The 23,905-nt window shown below is 43.7% G+C and overlaps 1 long non-coding RNA gene across 1 annotated transcript in view; it reads left to right on the top strand.

The window, feature by feature from the left end:
- The window catches only part of LOC134212678 (uncharacterized), a 296,428-nt gene that overhangs the window by 268,232 nt on the left and 4,291 nt on the right, over positions 1-23,905 (top strand). The window contains exon 3 of the long non-coding RNA XR_009979323.1: positions 14,961-15,021. This is a non-coding gene — a long non-coding RNA (uncharacterized LOC134212678). The remainder of the gene's footprint in view (positions 1-14,960; positions 15,022-23,905) is intronic.

Genomic DNA, 23,905 nt, shown 5'->3' with positions numbered 1-23,905 from the left:
CTTGTTCGCTTTTGGAATGTCTGTGGGCAAAACTTTTACCAATATTATGACGCCCCACCTGTCGCTTCAAAATATGTTCCTGACGATTTCTAAACACAATTTTCGTCAGGTAATCTTGGTAAATGTAACGGTTCTAAAATCGGAACAAAAATTGAAAACTGGAACTTATATAAAGTAACATTACTTCATTCAGGTGCTATATTTTTTCTTGATGTTGGTATTATGCCCAAAATACTGCTGCTCTGATAACGGGTTTTTGTTTGTTTGCCGTAGAAACACTGATCCACCCTTATTTTTTATTTAAACGTCATTTTAGATGAAGTTATTTTGTTATCTACAACCTTTAGAAAAATGTTCTCGGTCGTACGAAAGTTTTCATACAATCTCATTGCAAAACACTGTCTATTCAGCACAATTCATAATGTAAAATAGTTTTAGAAAAGATTTATTAATTACGCAAAGCTTAAAATCAATTCCAATTCCCCTTCCGTTTATCAGCGAAAAAAGGTTGCATGAAGAAAAAGATGCCATAAGATATTTGAAAAAAGGCACACCAGTATCCTTATACCCGGTGATCATGAGTGAAATTCTCTCAAAAGATGAGAAAAAATCCTTACAAATATTTGAATTAATATACCAATCAAATCTATTAAAAATGTAGTGAACATTAATGGATCGTTGTTCCGCAAAAAAAAACGTTTTGCCATCTTCAATAGAATTCATTGAGAATTTCCGAAGCTATTCTCGGTGAAATCTAGGGAAAAATCGGGAAATCAATTAGGGATTGCTTCCCTAGTAACATTTTGGTTTTATGCTGGTTTTATAACACTCTTGTAGAGTAAATTGTGGTCTTCAAGAGCGTTATAAGACTTAAAATGTTACTTGGGTTTGTAAATTCTTTAGGAATAGATTTAAAAATAGTAAAATAGTTAGGGGTTTCCAAAGCAATTCCTGGAGGAACATCCGAAGGAGTTTCGGGATCAGTTTTCCAAGGAATATCCAGAGAATTTTGCAAAGGTAAACCACCTGAAGGGATCTTTGAAAAATAAGGTGATTTGTGAAGAATTTTTGCTAAAGGAATTCTTGATAGAATAACCGAAGCAATCTCGAATGGATTTTTCAAAGGAGTTTCTAAAGGTATTCTCAACGAATTTCCAAAGAATTCTCAAAAGCAAAATATCCGGAAAAACTCCTCCAGACGTTTTCTAAAGTTTTCTTCAATATACTTCTGCATAAATTCCCAAAAAATTCCAAAAAAATCAAAGGAATACCCGAAGCATTTTCTGAAGGTTTTTACAGTAAATCCAGAAAGCAAGTTGCGCTGTAACCATTAAAATTATTCTGCCAAAATATGGTTCAATAAGCTTAATAACCTACTCAGATTACGATTAGATTATTTATCGTAATAAATATCGTGTTAAAGTGGAGAAAGAGAATTTAATGTATGGGGATGGCATCATTATCATGATATTTATGATCATAAATGGCGTTATCTGAATAGGCTATAAATTGACCGCTTGACACTTATATTACCGGTACCTTGGCTGCTAGGTCTAAAGAAACTAGATGTTGGTCACAAACTAGAACTAGATGTTGGTCACACGAACAAGAGCAACAATAGTAATCTCGGGTATACCCCGTGTCAGGTATAAGGGCGTTAGGCATGAGTACGTTAGGCATAAAGGATGTTAAGCATAAAATGCCCAAAATATAGCCCACGACATAAAAAAGGTAGAACTACGCCTAACGTCCTTATGCCTAACGTCATGGACCCAGCAATCTCATATTTTTGCATGAACACATTTCCTGAAGGAGTTTTCACAAGAAGTTCTGAAGGAATTCCTGAGGAAATTCCCAAACATATTTCCGGAACAATTCCTTAAGTTTCTTTTTTAAAAAAAATCGAAAGAATTTTTAACCAAATTTCCAAAGAAGGAATTTATAAAAAAATCGGAAAAGAAATTTTCATACGAAATCTTGGAGGAAGTTCTAAGGAAAATTCTGAAGCAATTCTTAAAGTTCCCTCTTTGAAGGAATTTCTGTAATCATTTCTGGAGGATTTTCCGATGGAATCTATGGAGAAATCTTCAAAGGAATCCTGGAGGAATTTCCGATTCCTGTAGGATTTTTGATTGAATAGCTCAGCGGTTCTCACCCTTTTTCTTGAGAGGCACCCCTTGGAACTTTTGCATTAATTGAGGTACCCCCTCTCGAAATTAGGCTTCCAATCCTTTTGAAAGAATAATACCGTGCCCTTTGAAGGGAAGCTCCTTCAAGCTTTTGAATCCCTTTGAAGTAGACTTCCGCGCCTCTTCATTGGAGGCTTCTGAGCCTCTTGCAGAGAAGCTTCCAAGCCTCTTGAAGGCGGTTTTTGAGCCCCTGAAAAGGAGGCTTCCTTTGCAGCTTAAAACGACGCTTCCAAGGCTCTTGAAAGAAAGTTTCCGAACCACTTGAAAGTAGACTTCTGAGCCTCTTGAAAGAAGAATTCTGAGCCTCTTGAGTGGGGACTTCTGAGCCTCTTGGATGAAGGCTTCCGAGCTTTTTGAAAGGAGGAGGCTTCTGAGCCTCTTGAAAGGACGCTTTTGAACCTCTTGAAAGGATGCTTTTGAGTCTCTTGAAATGTGGCTTCCTACCCGCTTTTGAGCCTATTGAAAGGAGGCTTCTGAACCTGGAAAGAGGTTTTTGAGCCTCTTGAAAGGAGACTTCGAAACTTCTTGAAAAGAGGCTTCCGAGCCTCTTGAAAGAAGGCTTCCGAGCCTTTTGAAAGAAGGCTTCCGAACCTTTTGGAAGAAGGCTTCCCAGCCTCTTAAAAGGATGTTGAAAGGAGTCTCCCGAGCCTTTTGATAGGAGCCTCTTGGAAGGAGGCTTTTGAGCATCTTGAAAGGAGGCTTATATGCCTGGAAGGAAGCTTTTGAGCCTCTTGAAAGAAGACTTCTGAGCCTCTTAAAAGGAGGCTTCTGAGCCTCTTGAAAGGATATTGAAAGGAGGCTTCCGAGCCTCTTGAAAGGAGGATTTTGAGCCTCTAGAAAAGGAGGATTTTAAGCCTCTTGAAAGAAGGCTTCTAAGCCTCTTGAAAGGACACTTTAGAGCCTCTTAGAGGGAAGCTTTTGAGCCTCTTGAAAGGATGCTTTTGAGTCTCTTGAAAGGGATTTTTGAGCCTCTTGAAAGGAGGCTTCCGAGCCTCTTGAAAGGAGGATTTTGAGCCTCTAGAAAAGGAGGATTTTGAGCCTCTTGAAAGAAGGCTTCTAAGCCTCTTGAAAGGACACTTTAGAGCCTCTTAGAGGGAGGCTTTTGAGCCTCTTGAAAGGATGCTTTTGAGTCTCTTGAAAGGGATTTTTGAGCCTTTTGAAAGGAGGCTTCCGAGCCTCTTGAAAATAGGCTTCCGAGCCTCTTGAAAGGAGGGTTCTGAGCCTCTTTAAGAAGTCTTTCGAGAGTCTTCCGAGGACGCTTCCAAGCCTCTTAGAAGAAGGCTTTTGAGCCTCTTGAAAGGATGCTTTTGAGCCTCTTGAAATGAGGCTTCCGAGCCTCTTGAAAGGAGCCTTCTGAGCCTGGAAGGAGGTTCTTGAGCCTCTTGAAAGAAGACTTCTGAGCCTCTTGAAAGTAGGCTTCTGAGCCTCTTCAAAAGATGCTTCTGAGCCTCCTAAAAAGATTTTGAAGGATTTTGAGGATTTTGAGCCTCTGGAAAAGGAGGATTTTGAGCCTCTTGAAATGAGGCTTCCAAGCCTCTTGTAAGGCTTCCGAGCCTCTTGAAAGAAGGCTTCTGAGCCTCTTTATAGGACACTTTAAAGCCTCTTAGAGGGAGGCTTTTGAGCCTCTTGAAAGGATGCTTTTGAGTCTCTTGAAAGGGATTTTGAAGCCTCCTGAAAATAGGCTTTCGAGCCTCTTGAAAGGAGGTTTCCGAGCCTCTTGAAAGAAGGCTTCTGAGCCTCATGAAAAAAGTCTTCCGAGCCTCTTGAAATGACGCTTCCGAGCCTCTTAGAAGGAGGCTTTTGAGCCTTTTGAAAGGATGCTTTTGAGCCTCTTGAAATGAGGCTTCCAAGCCTTTTGAAAGGAGCCTTCCGAGCCTCTTGGAAGGAGGCTTCTGAGCCTGGAAGGAGGTTTTTGAGCCTCTTGAAAGTAGGCTTCTGAACCTCTTCAAAAGAGGCTTCCGAGCCTCTTGAAAGGAGGCTTTTGAGCCTCTAGAAAAGGAGGCTTTTGAGCCTCTAGAAAAGAAGTCTTTTGAGCTTCTTGAAAGGGAGGCTTCCGAGCCTCTTGAAAGGAGACTTTTGGGCCTCTTAAAAGGAGGCTTCCGATCCTCTTGAAAGGAGGATTTTAAGCCTCTAGAAAAGGAGGATTTTGAGCCTCTTGAAAAGAGGCTTCCGATCCTCTTGAAAATAGGCTTCCAAGCTTCTTGGAAAAAGGCTTTTCAGCCACTTGAAAGGTGGCTTCTGAGCCTCTTGAAAAGGCTCCGAAGCCTCTTGAAAGGAGGCTACCGCATCTCTTGAAAGGAGGTTTCCATGCCTCTTGAAAGGAGGCTACCAAGCCTCTTAAAAGAAGGCTTACGAGCCTCTTGAAAGGAGGCAACCGAATCACTTGAAAGGAGGCTTCTGAAGTGCCCATGAGGCTTCCGAGCCTCTTGTAAGAAGGCCTTCAAGCTGCTTGGAAGAAGGCTTCCGAGATGCGTAGAAGGATGCTTCTAATCCTCTTACAACGAAGCAACCGAGCATAAGGGAAAAAAACAAGCATTTTGTTCATTCGACGTTTTGCTCGATCGATCTTTTGTTCCGCAGCCCTTTATACATTGTGCTGGTTGTGCAAGGCAAAATTCAATTGGGATTTATTGATCGCATTGCATATTATGTACAATATAAATTTTTCAAATAAAAATACACAATTATCAAAACTCGTCCGCCATTACGCATTTTTGTCCGAGGTACCCCCTAGGGCCATGCGAAGGTACCCCCAGGGGTACATGTACCCCAGGTTGAGAACCGCTGGAATAGCTGAAGTAATTTCTAGGTGAACTTGCGAAGGAATTCCTGGAAGAATTTCTTAAGTAATTTACAACATTGTTTTTGTGAGGCAACCAAAAAAAATTGTTTTTTGATTGTTTTTCGCAAAACTTACTTGTTACGTGGAAATCAATGTAAAACACCTGGAAAAAACCTGGAAAAATCAGGGAATTTTGTTTTTGCAGATGAGTCCATCCCCGTACTGCTAATCGCTTCTGTATAAATTGCTTCTAGAATTTTTAAGACGCATTTTTAAAATTTCATCTTTTGGTTTCTTCTTCTGCTCTTATTCGATAATGTTATACTTTTTAACATGGAGCGCCAAAATTCATAAGAACCCCATCCTCTCTAAGTGAGAAGCAGCAATTTATTTTTCAAAGCGAAATATGTTTGTGTTTCGAAGTATTTCTGCTAGCTTCATGGCGATGAATCGTGGAAGAAATTAACGAGAAAACAAAACAGATTGAGCACAATATTAAGAGCGCCATAAGTATTATGCATCTACATTTTAGATTTTCGAAAACTGAATGCTCGAGATTCGGTCAAAACTTAAATCCGATTGGTGATTTCCACTTGAGAAAGCATTAAAAAAAGGTATACTAAAAAATCGCATAAAAATAACTATCCTATTATACGACATGATCAAATTTGTTCTGATGGGCAAAATACCCCTAATGAATAGACAGAGAACTAAAAACAAAATGGATCCTTCCAGGCATCATAACCCCCAAAGGCATTCGCATTTTCCGAGCGTGCGCTATTTCTCACCACAAAAACCTCACTCCGCATCTTATGTATCCGGTTATTTTGATGAAACACTACTGCTTTTGCCGATGATGATGCTGGACCCACCGCATACACACAAAGCATAGTCCTTTCTTTTTACGCCCTTTTCGTAGCACATAAAACTCCGGATCCCCCTTCGTCGTACAGCTCCCAGCTCAGTCCTAATTAGAGAGGCGAGTAAATTAATCCTTCTCCTCCGGAACCGAACCACCACATCCTGCATTTTCCTCGCTTGCTTGAGTTTCGCTCTATTAGCAATCTGCCCCTTTCGACCTGCCCACAGTGCAGACGACGGCTGGCTGTTTCGGTCGGAGATGTGGTTGTCGTACACCTTCTTATGTATCTCTCGGTGTTCGACCGACCGACCGGTATCGACTCATTCGGCGCCGCCATTGCTAATTGGTGGAGTCCCTCCCGAGCGGTAATATCATGATGAGGGGCCACGGAAAAAGGATGCTGTGCTATCATTACACGAGCTTCTCTGTGTGCAACACAACTGGCTGGCATTGTGTCGTGCTGGAAATTAGTGTTGGTTTAGGTAACGGGGATGTTGAATCCTTTGGTTTTGTCTATGTAGGACGTGGATATAAGCAGACTAATGAACGAAAGTGTGGGCTATGTGCGGTATTAATTATAGCCTCTCTGTTCGTGCTATTCTGTTCCGTTCGATAGGCACACCTAATGAGAAAGAATGAAACCAATAATTGCTCAGCAAAATGGCGAACATCTTTACCTACCTCATACCATACCACATATCATACACCTCAATACCTCAATACAATTCCTCGAATCAGAATCTATCACATCTATTAAGGTCTTTGAAATTTGAGACGAATAAAATTACTTCATGATAAATGATATGCAGTAATGAATCGCCTGATTTGAGCGTGCTTACAGCGGCACAGAAGGAGTTAACTTTCTGAAATCAGTATGGCGAAAGGCATCTACGGTTCGATTACGTTTGAAGAATTTTGAAGAAATTGAAGAATTATTGAGCCTATTATTTGGGCTACTGCAGCAATGCAACTAACACCTCTCCGGGCTGGATCGTACTTCAACTAAGCTTTGGTATTATGTTACTCATTAAATAGGATGGATAAGTATATTTGTTAACATATAATTCAGAATGAATTTGGTTTTTGGAACTTGTCTCTTAAAGTTCTGTGATTCACACAACTAACTAAATTAACTTCAGCATACAATCAACGTTAATGATTCCAAGATAAACTCTTAGGAAGTAACTTCTTTCCAACAGTTCATCGGAAAATCTCATTATCAGAGCTCTTTGAACAAAAACGCATGAAAATATGACGAGAAAATTCGTTGTTTCTTACTGCTTAATTCCGTTATAAGTAGCTTATTAAAAACGACACGAAAGATTGGTACGAAGTTTGTCCATCGAAAAGTTTTAATGAGTTCCCCAAAAAAATCACTCGAGAAACAAGTCTTGCATATGTTCAGCCAGGGTCCACTCACCGTTTCTCATCGCCATCGACTGGCCACTTGACGTCGCAGCTTCCTCCGAACCGAAGCTACTGCTAACGATGCCAAATAATTGGATACTTGAGTCCTTGGGGTTTTTCGCAAGCGCAGAGCAGAAGAGCGCCACAGTTGCCTGAAAATTAGAAATCGTTTCACATCCGGCAGCCGAACGTGTACCGTGTCGGGGGAGATAATCCGAGCGTGAAATTCTATCAAAATATTCCACAAAATAGGCGCGCGTCAATTGATAATCAATTTATGGAAATTTCTTTTCGCACCCGCACTCGGCTGCTGCTGCTTGCGATTGACAAAGTGTTCGCAGCGGATGTGTGAAGCTGCTGGGAAGGCTCCATTGATTGTTGCTAAGTACACACATTATCCTTAACCGAAGCGAGAAAGCGTGGGGTTACGCAGTGGTCTTTTATTGGAGCAAACGTACAAAAATATGAAAGGAAGGAGAATGTTTTCTAAGATACGTTTTGAACTAAATAATAATCGTTTCTGATAACACATTTTGAACTATGGAAAAAAAGATATTTTTTTTTCAAATCAATTTGTGTCAAAGACCATATTTGGTTTATGTATTGTTATTGTCCACACCACTGTGATTTGCGACATAGTCAGCCGATGTAGGTGCATTGACAAGATGATGTGTGCGCTATCGGCCGATAAGAGAAATCGGCTTGAACCTTTTTTTCCTCGTCAAGGGGAGGCTGGTTTTGACAAACGCACCCAAGAACGCACCCATTGATAGTGTTTGCGATCTTTGGTATCTCCACCTAAAAAAAATACATTTCTGATAATGATTTGAAAATAATGAACACTTGTTGCTTCTTCATATGACATGAAAATTATTTATACATGATAAAAAAACATCAGGCCTATCTTTAGCAACAAGGATGACTGACAAACATTGAGGTTTCGACTCAGTGGCACTAAGATTGTTTCTACGGATTTTTTTTAATGTGTTACGTTACGTAAATTTAAAGATTTAAATATAAAGTCCATATGGTGCAAGCATCTCTTCCAGCTCGAATATTTTGGATCTCATATTTGCTAAATTTGAATAATTCCGAAATAAATGGAATCTATGACTTAAGTCAAATTTAGCGCGATTTAAAAATTCAGTAGATACCATTTTAAAAGTGCTTATTATCGAAACATCTTTCTACAAAACTTAAGACTTCAAACTTGGGGAAAAAATTGCTCACAACGGGCCGTACACTAATTATGTAAGCATTTTTGTCTAGGTTTTTCGAAACCCCCTCCTCCCATGTAAGATTTTTCCCAAACAAATAATTTTATATTTATATGAAATGTAAGAAAATGTCAAACCCCTCCTCTCCCCATAAGTGCTGACGTTATTAGTGTACGACCACCCAAGGATATTCAACCATCAATACTTTTGATTAGAGCATTTTGTCCGACGCTCAATTGGATGAACGTTCAAACACAATTTATGGACATTTTTGTTTAATGAAACTTTAGTGCAGAATTCAGCAACGAAAAGTGAAGCATTTTGTTCCCACCTTCCCATGCTGTGACTACGCATACATTTAGTTGCGGTTCGCGGAAAGTTTTGACGTCGTTCGTGCAAGCGAGTGTGGGATTATGATGTGCGAGCATTTGACTTACTTTGCATAGTGAGATGAATGACGGTACGGTTGGCGCTGCTGTGCTGATGATAAAAGATAATTTACAATTTCAATGCGTAGCTGTGTGTACACACACTGGGTAGAAGATTATATACTATGGAAGCTTGGGCACATTTTTGAAAAACCAACAATATTTCGTGTAAAGCCTTCAAAGCAGGCCTATACGATGTTTCAGATCAAATATCCATTGAATTTTCGAAAAATCAAACTATTACTTGTACAGCTACATATGTTACGTAGGGTATCGTCATAAGCATAGTAAATATTATTCGATTTTTAATGGCCCTAATGATACCACTTGTAAAATCATAAGCATTTTTATGATAGGATTTTCAACATAAACCTCCGCACTCGATTGACTCTCTTCGCAAAGAGGTAGCAACGGATTTTTATGATCCAAACCCGGTTAGAAAGACGAAACCATCAAGAGCGAGGATCCCTGTGCTGCATCTATTTAGGCAGTAGGAAGTTATGATTTTGAGCCCTTTTTAGAGACAGGTGGAATCTTTTACGGCCTATTTCAAATTAAACTATCCAACACTTTGAACTAACAATATCCTCAATGCATATTGCACACATCACTTTTAGATGGGAATTGTCGCTTAGCTGAAACGAATGCTACATGACTGAATGACACGTTTGGCCTTAATTCATCTGGCCGAATTCCATTTAGCCGAATTGGATGATTCGACCGATAAGGCCGAAAAGTTTGTTTGGCCGAAATGGTCGTTAGGTCGAAAGATGATGGTGATCGGCCAAATAACCAAACGACTTTTTCGGCCGAATGACCATTTCAGAAGAAAAAGAGAACGTTATTTTTGGCAACCGACCCGGCAACGAAATAAGGACTATGATTGGAAACTCGGTACCTGGAATGTCAGGACCCTAAATGAACCTGGACGAGTGAGCCTTCTGGCTCGTGAACTGCAGAAGGTTGGAGTGAACGTGGCTGCTATTCAAGAAGTCCGATGGCCTAGATCCGGAGAACGTGAATTCCGAGCCGTGAACCCCACGACCAATACTGCATTCAAGTATAACATCTATCACAGCGGCGGTGAAAAAGCAGAGCATGGAGTTGGTTTCGTAGTGATGGGCAAGCAGATGAAGCGAGTGATGCGGTGGAAACCCATTAGCGAACGAATCTGCGTGCTGAGGATACGGGGCAAATTCTTCAATTACAGCCTAATCAACGTTTACGCACCGACAAACGATAAATCTGACGACGTGAAGGACACGTTTTATGAATGTCTTGATAAAGCCTATGGAGAGTGCCCAAAGCATGAAGTGAAAATTGTTATCGGAGACGCCAACGCTCAGGTCGGTAGAGAGGACTTTTTCCGTCCCATAATCGGTAGGGAGAGCCTTCACTCCGCTACCAATGACAACGGCCTACGGCTAGTAAATTTTGCTGCTGACAGATGGATGGTTGTCAGTAGCACCTACTTTGCACGAAAGAACATCCGAAAGCACACCTGGAGACACCCAAATGGCGAAACTTGCAACCAGATAGACCATGTTCTGGTGGATGGGCGCCATTTCTCGGATGTTATCGATGTGCGGACATTCAGAGGTCCGAACATTGACTCTGATCACTACCTCGTTGTCAGTAAAATTCGATCACGGTTGTCAACTGTATCGAACGAAAGATCACAGCGAACGATGCGTTACAATATCCAGCGATTGTCGGCGGAAGGAGTATCGGCTGAGTACCGCCAGAAGCTCGACGAACGGATAAGTGCAATCAACGTTAGCGACAACATCAACGATCTATGGGAGTCGATCCATGGAGCGGTGAGCACATTAGCACGAGAAGTGGTAGGCACTGCACAGAGGCGACCCAGGACGGGTTGGTTCGATGTGGAGTGTCAGAGAGTGACAGACGAGAAGAACGTTGCCAGAAGCCGGATGTTGGTGTCAGGTACCCGATCGAATAGAGATCGGTACAAGGAAGCAAGAACAGCCGAAAAAGAACCCACCGCAGGAAGAAAAAGTACGAAAAAAAAGTTATTAGTGAGGCGCAGGAAAAAATGGAGCAGAACGATATGCGGAGGTTTTATGAGTCTGTCAATGGCGTGCTGAGAAAGACAGCGCCATCTCCCGTCATGTGCAACAACCAACAAGGGAATTTGCTGACAGATAAAACTGAAGTGGCTGCCAGGTGGAAGCAACACTTCGAGACTTTGTTGAATGGAGGAAGTGACGGTGCATCGGTGAACAGAATAAATATTAGCGACGATGGACAAGCTGTGGAGTCACCTACACTAGATGAGGTTAAAAAAGCTGTCAAAGAGCTGAAAACAATAAGGCTGCGAGGAAGGACCAGCTCCCGACTGAATTTCTCAAACATGGCAGTGAGCAGCTTTATGAAGTTCTGCACCATATTATGTCGAAAATATGGGAAGACGAGGAAATGCCTGCTAGCTGGTTGGACGGCCTCATTTGCCCTCTCTTTAAGAAAGGGTACAGACTGGAATGCGCCAATTACCGAGGAATAACCCTCCTTAATTCGGCGTACAAAATTATGTCCCGTATTCTGTTCAACAGATTGAGACCGCTTGAAGAGTCCTTCGTCGGCGAATACCAAGCGGGTTTTCGTGAGCGCCGATCAACGACGGATCAAATGTTTACCCTGAGACAAATCCTTGATAAATTCCGGGAGTACAACTTGCAGACACATCAACACATCAATTATGCTTGAACATGGTTTTCCGGCGAAACTGATACGGCTGATTCGTATAACGTTGGACGGATCGAAATCAAATGTAAGGGTTGCGGATGAAATATCGACGTCATTTGTTACCTTAGATGGATTGAAGCAGGGTGATGCACTCTCGAACCTACTGTTCAATATAGCGCTCGAGGGAGCGATTAGGCTGGTGTGCAAAGAAGTGGTACCATTATCACAAAATCGCATATGCTCCTGAGATTTGCGGACGATATCGATATTATCGGAATTGATCGCCGTGCCGTGGAAGAGGCTTTTGCGCCTTTTAACAGGGAGACAGCGAGGATTGGACTCACGATCAATACCAGCAAAACGAAGTATATGGTCGCTGGCAATCAACGTGGGTTTATTATTGGTGGTGGTAGCGAAATGGTGCTGGATGGTGAAAAATTTTAAGTGGTAGAAGAATTTGTATCTTGGATCATTAGTGACGTGCGATAATGATGTTATCCGCGAGGTGAAAAGGCGTATTGCAGCTGCAAATAGGGCTTATTACGGACTTCGTAACCAGTTTAAGTCCCGTAGTCTGCAAACGAAAACAAAACTCGCGCTGTATACTACTCTGATTCTTCCGGTGGCTTTATACGGCCATGTAACATGGACGTTAAAGGAGGCTGATCGGAGAGCTCTCGGAGTGTTTGAGCGTAAGGTGCTGCGGACAATACTCGGCGGTAAACAGGAGAACGGTATCTGGCGGCGTCGCATGAATCACGAATTGTACCAGGTGTATAAAGGGCTGGATATTATTAAGCTTATACAACACGGCAGACTACGGTGGGCTGGTCACGTTGTTCGTATGCCGGAAGAACGTCAAGCGAAGATAATATTTAGTAGAGAACCCGGAAGAGGCCGCAGGCTTCGTGGAAGGCCGCGTACACGATGGCTTTTTGCAATTGAAGAGGACTTGAGGGCGCTCAATGTTCAGGGCGACTGGAAGCAATTGGCCCAGGATCGAGTCCAGTGGAGAAGGATACTCCATTCGGCGTAGGTTCATCGAAGAGCTGTAGCCCATCAAAAGAAAAAAAAAGACCATTTCAGCTAAACGGAATTTTCGGCCAAATAACATATTCGGAAATGACTTTTGACTGATCGAATATTGGCCAAACAACCCTTCCTCCTTTTGGAAGCACAAATTCCATAAAAATGCCCACCAACCTACGCAACGTTTCTTTAGCATTAGCATTAGCATTAGAATTGCTCTGCACAAATTCGTAGGTGGTACAAGCCAAGACTATTGTATGAGAGTAGCATCACTTTCATCCGTTACCACAGATATTGATTTGGGACTAATCAGTATCTCTTAGATGGAAGCAATGCACTCTCCAATAGTCGAGATCTATCCTGGCCACGTCCTTGCGAATGCTGGGGAAGAGAAAGGATGGTTAGTTGGACACCTACTTAAGAAAGATGCAGAGAACTCTACTCTATCTCTCATACAGTGACCTGCATAATAGAAAGCCCACTTGCCGTTTTGCATACAAAATGGTCAACTTTGGAGATCTAGATCTCGATTGCGTGAGAACCAATTTTGCTGAAAATTTGACCAGAGCTCTGATATAACTTGAATTTTGCCACACCTGAGTTTCGACCATATTAATTCATAGGGTAAAAAATTATCGAGGTAATACCAAAACGATTTTTTTGACAAAAAATTGATAGTCCTAGTGTACAAGTGTATACCGCAAACTTTTTTGTATTGTCAAAAAACGCGTTTTTGCTGACCTACAGAATTCAAGATATCTAAAAAAAATTATTTTTGGCAAAAAATTCAAATTTGGTATTACCGCAATAATTTTTTACCCTATGAATAAATATGGTCAAAACTCAGGTGTGGTAAAATTCAAGTTATATCTGAGCTCTGGTCAAATTTTCAGCAAAATTGGTTAACACGCAATCGAGATCTAGATCTCCAAAGTTGACCATTTTGTATGAAAAACGGCGAGTGGGCTCTCTCAAAACTAATCCAAATCGTACATTGTTAAAATTTTCAGCTGGGCTATTTTTCCATTATTTTTAATACTTTTTCAGGATGTGTCCGCATTTTTCTTTAATTTTGGGGCAACGACGACTTCGAGAGATTTTCTTCTATTATTTAAACTCGGCAACATGTTTTTTTAGTACAAACAATGTTCTGAGCAAGTTTGAAGGATAAACCATTTTTATTTATGTACGGTCACTTGAGCATAATTTCGACTTTAAATGTATTAAATGTATAGTTCCATTCGAAATATAAAAAGAACTTTCAAACGAGTACTCGATTGTCGTACATTAATGATCCTGACTATAATATTTTTTCAGTCAAACTTTGCTTGAAATGCCGAGCAGCACCTAAAACGCATCAAAATGCAAAAGTTCTGCGAGTATTTGTTGTAAGACAGTTGTAATGATTTCATACTAAAGACATCAAGATCTGTTAGCCCACCAAGATTATAAAATATTCAAATGAAATTTTCTGGAATATCTCAAAATACAAACAAGTCTTCGGAATATGAGTCTATTCGGGAATTAAATCAAAACGGCGTGATGGTCTTGAAAAACCTTTGACAATAATAGGACAAACCTGCCACAGCGGCCAATGCTATTGCCTAAATATCTGCGATCTAGCGAAAATTGGTAGCTCTGCACAAATAAGTAACTTGCTGTTTCATCACAGGCAACACTCTTCAACGCGTGTTAGGAATTCCCAAGTAACATTTTAAGTTTTATAACATTCAAACGAGAAATGAGATCAAAGTTTTTCAATATTTTTTTGCTTCATACAAATTCTATGAAATGTGAAAAAACTAATTTTCTGTGAATTTTCACATTTTTTATAAAGATCGTACGAACTATATCAACATATTGCCGCAAAGCACAAGAACCACAGCATTTTTTGTTGTAGTCAACTCAATTTTGACAAAAATTTCACTTACACTGCTTCTAACCCCCTAAAATGTCACTTACTCTACTTCTAACCCCCTCAATTATTACAAAATATTTTAGTAGAGGAACGGTTCGTCACTTCATCTCATAGCACAATGGAAAGGAATTTGGTTTGTTTATTATTTTTGCGATTTTTTTCAACAGTGAGCACGCATGTTGACAAAAAGAAGCGACGAATTTGGTGCCGCATTTCTTCGTTTAGCGATGAGATGGATATATGTACAGTGAGATGGAGATCGGAACAGTTCCCCTATATTATTTTCCCCGAAAATTCGGGAAACTAATACTTAAATTCCGGGAAATATGATTTCCCGGGAAATCGTTTCCCGGATTGGAAGCCCTACCGTAGATATTACAGCTCTAACTAACCCAAATCCTTTGTATCGTCTTTTTTTTCAGACAACCCTGACGAGCGGATTAGGTTTCTCTCTGCAGACTTCAACAATTCACCATATGTCTGGTAAGTTTTGTGAAAACACAAATGCATCATGAGAAACAGAATGTGTAAATCTAAAATATCGAAAGGAATCTCGTAAAAATAATCGCTCCCAAACTCAGTTACTTTTTTGTAAATTTCTGGAAAACGTGACTGGTGCTCTCGAATCCTTGAATTAAATCATGGTGTATATTTGCTGGTTCACGAATTTTGGAACGCTTTTTTTTTGCGTGTTATAACCACGTATGAAATAGAAATGCTGAAACGCATCTTCTTCTTCTTATTGGCATTACATCCTCACACTGGGACAGAGCCGCCTCGCAGCTTAGTGTTCATTAAGCACTTCCACAGTTATTAACTGCGAGGTTTCTAAGCCAGGTTACCATTTTTGCATTCGTATGTCATGAGGCTAGCACGATGATACTTCTATGCCCAGGGAAGTCGAGACAATTTCCAATCCGAAAATTGCCTAGACCGGCACCGGGAATCGAACCCAGCCACCCTCAGCATGGTCTTGCTTTGTAGCCGCGCGTCTCACCGCACGTCTAAGGAGGGCCTCTTCGAAAACGCATCTTTCGACTTTCATAAACATAGCCTACGAAAAACTACGGAATCCCTTCAGGACTTCCTCCAGGAATCTCACCGGGACTTCCTCCAAGAACTCTTCAGGACCTCCTCCAAGAATCCCTTCCACGGTGCTTCATTTACCGTTATTATGAAAAAAAAATACCATTCAATCGAAAACGCCATTCGATTCCTACTATAATTATATGCTTCTGGACAAATTTTCAAAAAAATCGTTGGTGAGATTTTCGAGTTATGCCGTTTTTAAGTTTTTCGATGGAAAACTCCTTGTTAACCATTTTCGGCCCGGGCTACGATTTCAAATTATAAAATTCACTGTTTCCTTGTTTTTCAACCGATTTGCATGAAATTTTGAGGAAAGATGCATTATACCCTATATTTTTGTGTAGATGTATTGATCTGGTGACTGGGTCCATGGGGACGGTTTTATCGAGGGGGTCGTCTGGGTCAAATGGGCTTAAAATAGGTCAACTTCTTTTTAATCGTAGATAACTAGTAGTAAATGCTCCCAATAATGATGCAATCGTTTTTATTTATCATTTTGAAATACGGGAAATGAAAACTGAACGTTTGGACCCTCAAATTTGGGTTATAGGAGTTCCAGGAACCTGGTTCGTTCAGGGAAGTGGTCAATTTTTAAATGGTTCTGAAACCCAGCTTGCGATTTTGCAACACGAATACAATAGAAGACATCTGGACAGAGCATCTGAACACATTCCCCAAGAATTACTAGGCTCTTTATCCTGGAATCCCTATGGGACCTCCTTCAGGAATCCTTACGGGACCTCTTTCAGGAGACCCTACGGGATTTCCTTCGAGAACCCTACCGGACTACCTTCCAGATTCCCTACGTGATTTCCGCCAGGAATCCTTCCGTAGCTTCCTCCAGGAATCCTTGCGGGATTTCCTTCAGAAATCCCTCGGAGACTGTCTCCAGCAATCGTTCCGGGACTTCCTCCAGGAATCCCTCCCAGACTTCCTCCAGAAATCCCTCCGGGACATCCTCCAAGAATCCCTGTGGGACTTCTTCCAGGAATTCCTCCGGGACTTCCTTAAAAAATTTCAACGGGACTTCTTCTAGGAATCCTGACGGTACTTCCTCCAGGAAATCCTACCCAATATCATCCAGACATTCCTAAGAGACTTCTTCCAGGAATCCTTCCGAAACATCCTTCAGGAATCTTTCCGGGACTTCCCCCAAGAGTTACTAGGCTCTTCTTCCAGAAATCCCTATGGGACCTCCTTCAGGAATCCTTACGGGACCTCCTTCAGGAGCCCTTACGGGATTTCCTTCGAGAATCCTACCGGACTACCTTCCAGATTCCCTACTTGACTTCCGCCAGGAATCCTTCCGTAGCTTCCTCAGGAATCTTTCCGGGACTTCCTTCAGGAATCCCTTCGAGACTGTCTCCAGCAATCGTTCAGGGACTTCCTCCAGGAATCCCTCCCAGACTTCCTCCAGAAATACCTCCAGGACTTGCTACAGGAGTTTCTGCGGGACTTCCTTCACGAATTCCTCCAGGACTTCCTCCAAGAATTCCTATGGGAATTCTTCAAGAAATCCCTACGGTACTTCCTTCAGAAATGCTTACCGGAATTCCTCCAATAATCTCGCCGGGAATTTCTCCAGTCATTCCTCCGAAAATTCCTCTAAGAATTTCTCTGGAGATTCCTCGGGGAAATTCCCGAAGAAATTCCTGAAAGAATTTCTAAAGGAATTTCCAGAGGATTTCTTAGAGGAATCTCCGGTGAATTCAGTGTTGAACATAATTTTAAAATTAAAAAATCACTTAAATAAAGAAAAAAATTCTGAGGAATTCCTGGAAAAATTGCCGTAGTGACTCCTAGAGAGCTTCCTGGAGGGATTCCTTGAGTAAGTCCTGGAGCGATTTCTGGAGAATGTCCTGCAGGAATTCGACTTCGAAGTCGAGTCAAGTACGAGACACTGAAGACGGCCTTACTGTTGAGGTCGAAATACGTATCTGTCAAGATACAATTAAGTGGTGGAATTCAATGGGATTGTACAAACTCGTCTTATGACAAGTGAGAGAAGAGTGCTTTGAAGATCAAAAGACATTCAAACCTCTTCGAAGACTTCCGGGACTTCCTCCACGAATCCCTCCGGGGCTTCCTCCACGAATCCCTCCGGGGCTTCCTGCAGGAATCCCTCCGGGGCTTCCTCCAGGAATCCCTCCGGGGCTTCCTCCAGGAATCCCTCCGGGGCTTCCTCCAGGAATCCCTCCGGGGCTTCCTCCAGGAATCCCTCCGGGGCTTCCTCCAGGAATCCCTCCAGGAATCACTCGGAGACTTACTCCAGGAATCCCTCCGGGACTTCCTCAAGGAATCCCTCTGGGATTTTCTCCGGGAATCCGTCCGGGAGGGCTGCGAAATGGTGAGTTGACATCCGGGAAGGGGCGCCTAACATAGCTCTGGTCCTCACAAGTTCCAATACTCACGCTTCCACGGGTCTTCCGATGACAATTGACCGCCAGCTAAGGGTTGCGTACTTAGCTGGTAGTGCAGCTTGGGCACTGTTGTCCTTCTGACATCAGCTAGAGTGAGAGGGTGCGTACTGTGGGGTCTGCCTAGGATGGGGTGGGGTTCGACAGTGGGCTCTGTTGAACTTCTATAAAAAGCTGCATGTGTCCCCAAGCAGGCCCTATCAAAGCGACCGTGTGCCGCTCAAAGCGCACTAGCCTAGTCCTGGTGTTGGGTGGGACTTTAACCAAATTTGACCCGACTGATCGAGCGTCTGTCCACCACGGAGGTGCGGCTCCAACAGCGTCTGTTCTGGAATCCAGCGACTGAGTATGAAATGCTATTCCCCGGACGCTATACCTAAGCTGGCAGCCCCATCCCGGTGGATAGGGAACCTTGGGCCAACAACCTACTGTTCCTGGAAACATCAATTTGTTCGAGAATCCGATAATGAAAGAATACGGACTGATTTTACGGCGACGACTCTTAGCGCGAAACAACGGACACGAATAGGAACATGGAACGTTTTAACCCTAGCCCAGCAGGGTAAATTGGCACAACTTGCCAATGAGGCACGCCGCATGAAGCTTGAGATCCTGGAACTGAGTGAAGTCCGTTGGCCAAACTTTGGAGAACACAGAACGCCGTCGGGACAAGTTCTGCTATACTCTGGTTTACGAGGTGAACACGCTCCCCGGCATCGCGGAGTTGGCTTCCTACTAAGCGCTCAGGCACACTCTGCACTTATGAAGTGGGAACCTATAAGTGAAAGGATAATCGTTGCCAGATTTAGAACACGGGTCCGAAACCTTACTATAATCCAATGTTATGCGCCAACCGATGCTGCCGATCTGCAAGACAAAGAGAAATACTCAATGCCGTCGTAGATAGAATTCCGAAGGGTGATATCAAGATCTGTTTGGGCGACTTCAATGCGAAGATCGGATCCGACAACTCGAACCATGAGCGCATTATGGGACGCCATGGTCTCGGAAAAATGAGCAAAAACGGAGAGCTGTTCGCAGAATTTTGTGGAAATAACGACATGATGATCGGGGATCGCTCTTCCTCATCGACCGGTTCACAAGGTCACGTGGGTCTCCCGTGACGGCTTTACAGAAAATCAAATCGACCACATCTGCATCAGCCGAAAATGGAAACGGAGCCTTCTTGATGTACGGAATAAACGTAGTGCCGATATCGCGTCTGATCATCACCTCCACATCGGCGAAATACGCCTGCGCATTGCGCGGATTCGTCGGCAGGAGGAAAGAGTTGGACGACGATTCAACACACGCCGACTGGAAGATGCCACGGTGAAACGGTCCTTCGTTGAAGAACTGGAGACGCGTGCTGCAGATATTCCGGAAGGTGGCAGCGTGGAAGACCAATGGACCGCCATCAAGAATGCCTTCATCACCACCAGCGAGAACAATCTGGGCGAACTACGCACCCAGAGAAAACAATGGATCACCGATGAGACCTGGAGAAAGATAGAGGAGCGAAGAGAAGCCAAAGCCGCGATAGAGCGATCGAAAACTAGAGGAGCCAAAGTCTTAGCCCGTCAACGATACGCGGCTCTTGAGAAGGAAGTAAAACGCTCATGTCGACGGGACAAGCGAGCGTGGCAGACTCTCTGGCCGACGAAGGAGAGAGAGCCGCCGCAACCGGGGACATTCGCCTCCTCTACGATATCTCACGACGCTTAAGCGGGGCGAAGATGAATGCAACGATGCCTGTGAAAGACGCGAATGATCAGTTATTGACCGACCCAACTGACCAGCTGAAACGCTGGTTCGAGCACTTCGAACAACTTTTTCAAGTGCCAGCCAGACCATCACCACCTCGGCATGACCTGCCTAGGATCCGACGTATAACACGCGTCAATACCGAAGCTCCATCACTGCTAGAGATTCAAACAGCCATCCAAAGCATGAAATCGAATAAAGCCCCAGGGGTCGACCGCATATCAGCCGAGATGCTCAAAGCTGACCCCATGACATCCGCTCAACTACTGCATCGTTTATTTCGTAATATCTGGGACACCGCAACTTTCCCGGTCGACTGGATGCAAGGTATCATAGTGAAGGTGCCCAAAAAGGTGACCTGACTGTATGCGATAACTGGCGAGGCATTATGGTGCTGTGTACCGTTCTCAAAGTTCTGTGCAAAATTATCCAAGCCCGGATTCAGGAGAAGATCGATGCGACTCTCCGGCGGCAGCAAGCCGGATTCCGTGCCGGAAGACCCTGTGTGGACTATATTGTCACGCTCCGCATCATTCTGGAGCAGATCAACGAATTCAAAGAGTCCCTTTACTTGGTATTCATTTACTACGAAAAAGCTTTCGACCGTCTCAATCACGAGAATATGTGGGGCGCCCCGAGACGCAAGGGGGTTTCTGAGATAATCATCGGCCTCATCGAAGCACAGTACGAGGCCTTTTCATGTAGAGTGCTGCACAATGAAGTCCTGTCCGACCCTATCCGGGTCGTAGCTGGTGTGAGGCAAGGATGTATTCTATCACCGTTACTGTTCCTCATCGTAATCGATGAGATTCTGGTAGATGTGATTGACCGTGAAACAAACCGCGGGCTGTTATGGCAGCCTTTAACCATGGAGCACCTAAACGACTTCGAATTGGCGGATGACGTTGCACTACTCGCGCAACGGCGCTCTGATATGCAAAGTAAGCGCAACGACCTTGCCGATCGCTCCTCCTCGGCAGGTTTAGTCATCAACGTCAACAAACCAAATCGTTGGATGTGAACACGGTGACTCCTTCCAGTTTCACAGTAGCCGGGCAACCAGTGGAGAATGTTGAAAGCTTCCAATATCTTGGTAGCCAAATGGCGTCAGACGGCGGTACCAAGATCGACATAGGCGCACGGATCAAGAAAGCAAGGGCTGCCTTTGCGAGTTTAAGAAATATCTGGAAAAACAGGCAGATAAGTGAACGCACCAAAATACGAATTTTCAACTCTAACGTGAAATCTGTGCTGTTATACGCTAGCGAAACATGGTGTGTATCAGTGGAGAACACTCAACGGCTGCAGGTGTTCATTAACAGATGCCTGCGGTATATAATTCGGGCCTGGTGGCCTCACAACTGGATCTCAAACAACGAGCTCCATCGTCGTTGTCACCAGAGGCCGATAGCAACAGAAATTCGGGATCGGAAGTGGGGCTGGGTCGGCCACACTCTACGTAGGGCGGAAACGAAATCTGTAAGCAAGCATTAGACTGGAAACCCAGCGGGACATCGCAGCAGAGGCAGACCCAGAGGCTCATGGCGGCGAAGCCTCAATAAAGAAATAAAAGAAGTCGACCGAAATCTAACCTGGCAACAGGTTAAAGCGATAGCCGGGCATCGCTCAGGATGGAGATCTTTCAAGTCGGCCCTTTGCACCACCGGAGGTGTACAGGATCCATAAGTAAGTAAGTAAATCCGTCCGGGACTTCCTCCAGGAATCCCTTCTGGACTTCCTCCACGAATCCCTTCGGGACTTCCTCCAGCAATCTTTTCGGAACTTCCTCCAGGAATCCCTTCGGGACTTCCTCCAGGAATCCCTTCGGGACTTCCTCCAGGAATCCCTTTCGGGACTTCCTCCAGGAATCCCTCCGGGACTTCCTCCAGGAATCCCTCCGGGACTTCCTCCAGGAATCCCTCCGGGACTTCCTCCAGGAATCCCTCCGGGACTTCCTCCAGGAATCCCTCCGGGACTTCCTCCAGGAATCCCTCCGGGACTTCCTCCAGGAATCCCTCCAAGACTTCTTCAAATAATCCCTCCAAGACTTCTTTCAAGAATCCCTCCAAAACTTCTTCCAAGAATCCTACGGGACTTCCTCCAGAGAACCCTCCTTCCTTTAAAAGTTCCAACGGGACTTCTTCCAAGAATCCTGACGGCACTTCCTCCAGAAAATCTTACCCAACTTCATCCAAGAATTCCTAAGAGACGTCTTTCAGGAATTCTTCCTGAACATCTTTCAGGAATCCTCCTGGACTTCCTCCGAAAATCCCTCCGGGAGTTCCTCCAAGAGTTACTAGGGTCTTCTTCCTGGAATCCCTATGGGACCTCCTTCAGGAATCCTTACGGGACCTTCTTCAGAAGCCTCTAAGGGATTTCATTCGAGAATCCTACCGGACAACCTTCCAGATTCCCTACGTGACTTCCGCCAGGAATCCTTCCGTAGCTTCCTCAGGAATCTTTCCGGGACTTCCTTCAGGAATCTCTCCGAGACTGTCTCCAGCAATCGTTCAGGGACTTCCTCCAGGAATCTTTCCCAGACTTCCTCCAGAAATACCTCCAGGACTTGCTACAGGAGTTCCTGCTGGACTTTCTTCACGAATTCCTCCAGGACTTCCTCCAAGAATTCCTATGGGAATTCTTCCAGAAATCCCTACGGTACTTCCTTCAGAAATTCCTACCGGACTTCCTCCAAGAATCTCGCCGGGAATTTTTCCAGTCATTCCTCCGAAAATTCCTCTAAGAATTTCTCTGGAGATTCCTCGGAGAAATTCCCGAAGAAATTCCTGAAAGAATTTCTGGAGGAATTTCCAGAGGAATTCTTAGAGGAATCTCCGGAGGAATTCAGTGTTGAACATAATTTTTTAAATTAAAAAATCACTTAAATAAAGAAAAAAATTCGGAGGAATTCCTGGAAAAATTCCCTTAGTGACTCCTGTGAGAGCGTCCTAGAGGGATTCCTGGAGGAAGTCCTGGAGCGATTGCTGGAGAATGTCCTGAAGGGATTCCTGCATGAAGTCCAGTAAGGATGCCTGGACTTACTTACTTATGGATTCTGTACACCTCCTTTGGTGCAAAGGGTCGACTTGAAGGATCTCCATCCTGAGCGTTGCCCGGCTATCGCTTTAACCTGTTGCCAGGTTAGATTTCGGTCGACTTCTTTTATTTCTTTATTGAGGCTTCGCCGCCATGAGCCTCTGGGTCTGCCTCTGCTGCGATGTCCCGCAGGGTTCCAGTCTAATGCTTGTTTACAGATTTCGTTTCCGCTCCTACGTAGAGTGTGGCCGACCCAGCCCCACTTCCGATCCCGAATTTCTGTTGCTATCGGCCTCTGGTGACAACGACGATGGAGCTCGTTGTTTGAGATCCAGTTGTCCTGGAAGAATTCTTGAACAAATTACAGGAAGGATTGCCGGAGAAAGTCACGGAGGGATTCCTGGAGGAAGTCGCGGAGGAATTTCTGGAGGAAGTCGCGGAGGGATTTCTGGAGCGATTGTTGGAGAAAGTCCTGGAGGGATTCCTGAAGGAAGCACTGAAAGAATTCCTGGAGGAAGTCCCGGAGAATTTCCTGTAGAAAGGTTCTCGGAGATTCCTCCGAAAGGGATTACTGAAAAAAATTACAGAAGGATCTCCGGAGGAATACCTGGAAGAATCTGTGAAGGAATTTTCGGAGGAATCTCCGGAGCAATTCCTGCATAAATTCCCGGAGGGATTCCTAGAGAGGGTCCTGGAAGATGTCCTAAATCGATTGCTGGAGAATGTTCCAAAGGGATTCCTGCAAGAAGTCCCACAAGAATTCCTAGAGAATGCGTCGTCGGCTTCGAAGCCAGCCTAAGATTGAGTTTCGTTTTTATAATTTATTTCATTGACTCCATCCAAAAGGAGAAAAAGGTGGGTCACCTAAAAGCAACAAGAATAGGAAGAGCTAGAGCACAGTGTTGTAGATCTTACTTCGTAATGCACCACGTAAAGATGTCAACCCAGCATTACGGGAACTGAGTAGTATACAACAGGCGTGTAGCTCATTTTGTGCTAAAGTTCATATTTTTTTCTCGCAAAGCTGTGTCAAACAAGTTGAAATGCATCATCAGAACCCG

Source organism: Armigeres subalbatus, chromosome 2 (genome assembly GCF_024139115.2).
Source record: "Armigeres subalbatus isolate Guangzhou_Male chromosome 2, GZ_Asu_2, whole genome shotgun sequence".
NCBI lineage: Eukaryota > Metazoa > Arthropoda > Insecta > Diptera > Culicidae > Armigeres > Armigeres subalbatus.
Note: the sequence above shows the minus strand (reverse complement) of the source record. Positions and strands in the feature narration are given on the sequence as shown.